The following is a 2,145-nucleotide window of genomic DNA, read 5'->3' as shown; positions in this document are numbered from 1 at the left end:
GCCATTCAGATGTAAGATGGTGTGACCGGCATAAGCTGGGGGAGTTCTTAGAACTGGGTCGCTGGTCCCCTGTATTCTGGATCTAGGCTGGATTTGAGGAACGGATGCCTTTTGGGACTGGGATGTATTCTCCACTGATCCACTCTCTTCGTGGGCTGGGAGCAGATAGGACAGCAAAGATCCCTGACCTGCAGTAGACCCAGACAGTGTCTATCTGAGGTCCCAGGGGCCAGGTGCTTGTTGATCATGTCTGCAAGGAGCCGGTCTATGACTTCCCTTGGCTCATGTCCCTACACTTTGTAAAGCATGTTGTGTTAGTGTTCATTTAATTAACCCCTTCTGAGCATAAAACTTTACTATATTATTTTAAATGAAGACCTAATGATAACAATGTATCTTATCAATCACTATTATTTTTAAGTGTTTTTATTACTATCTTGAAATGCAAGATATATACCCAACCTAGTTGTAACATACTTGGCTTAATGGCATAGATAGATGGATTTAATTAACAGATATTCATGACACTAATGTAGTTCAAATGGAGTAACCACCATAGTGGAAGTAAGTTGTCATTTTCTTTTCAGATAGCTCTTTGGACTTGTGAAGATATTTAATTACACATGGACCCCTGATATGTCAGTTCAAATTTTTAGCTTTATCTGCCTTGAAATCTGAGACTATACATTAATTTTTCTGTTCTGTTTTGCTGCTACTAGAAATTAATAATGACAGAAATAAACACATTTAATTAAGTAAGATCTCCAGCAGTGGATTTTGACAAAATCTGACTTGTATGTTTAATATTGATTCTTCAAAAGAGTGGATTAGACAATATTTAGCTGGACATTATGAATACTACATTTAAAAGTGTAAACTTTAAATGGATATGCTTAAAGCTATGCCAAGTTACAGTATAATAATTATGAACATATATAAAGTATCTACAGTGCAGATAAAGTAATGCATTTTCATACTGGCACTTCTTGTTTAATATTTTGGAAATCTCTATGTTCAAAAAATTGAGGGACATATTTTCAGAAAAGCAGTCAAATGTAGTTAGATGCAAGCAAATATCACACATATTGGTGTAGACCTCTTGAATTAAAATGGACTGGAAAACGATCAAATATTAAAAATCAAAGGTATTATAATTAAATTGCTAAATAGAAGAAAATCCCAGATGTTTGAAGTTAAAATTTTCTAAATCCACTGAAAAATAAATATAATCTTAAAGGAACAGATGAGTTTTCGAAGTTGGTAAACTAAAGGAATGTATTTATTCAACTCACATGTTAAAAATAAAAAGATGTAATATTCAAGTATACTTATTAATATCATGTCTCTTTCATGAGAATTTTAAAGGCTTATTCATTCACCGATCACTTTTTGAGATATCTAAGTACCATACATGGTTCTAAGGATAAGGATATAAACTTTTCCGAGACAGACATGGTACCATAGATTTAGCTTTTTGGAATTAACAATTGTACAATGTAATAAATAGATAAAAAAGAAAAATATACTATAGCGGTAAGTCCCAAGCAGAAAATTAAAACCAGTTTGATGTCAATATACCAATTATTTGTCAAATACAGACACATTTATCTAGTACCTGCTTTATATCCATCATTGTTTGGGTACTTGGAATAAATTTGAAAACATAATAACAAACATCCTTACTTTTGTGACTTATTAATTCTATCATGAGAAAATGGATAAGACATATATTTAGTATATTAAATATTTTAAATGTAGCCTAAAGACCTTTGGAAGAAGAAATCCTGGTGTATTTAAGAACTAGCAAGACAATCATAATATTATGGAGGAAAGCATATTGCAATAAAAAAACCAGCAACAACAGTTTCTTCCCTCTTTTGTCTTGTCCCAAGTCTTAGTCTGCTTCTTTATTTAAGTCTATTTGTCTAAGCGTTTTCCTATGCTGCTCTCAGTTTCCAGCATAATGGATAATTAAGTCAATGATTCTTAGTAGGTTGGGTACCCATAAAAAACAGCCTTTACTAATTTCATTTGTCTTTTTTGTTTACAGTGAACTTTTTTTCTATAGTTGAAGACTCTAATTTGGTTCAGTTTTACTTTTCCTGCTTTTTGGTTTTTTATTTTTTGTTAGTCACTTAGACCAAT

Source organism: Echinops telfairi, unplaced genomic scaffold, assembly GCF_000313985.2.
Source record: "Echinops telfairi isolate 266 unplaced genomic scaffold, ASM31398v2 ScPeMD7_7468;HRSCAF=8506_0, whole genome shotgun sequence".
In the NCBI taxonomy this organism is placed as follows: domain Eukaryota; kingdom Metazoa; phylum Chordata; class Mammalia; order Afrosoricida; family Tenrecidae; genus Echinops; species Echinops telfairi.
This window is presented reverse-complemented; position numbering follows the sequence as displayed.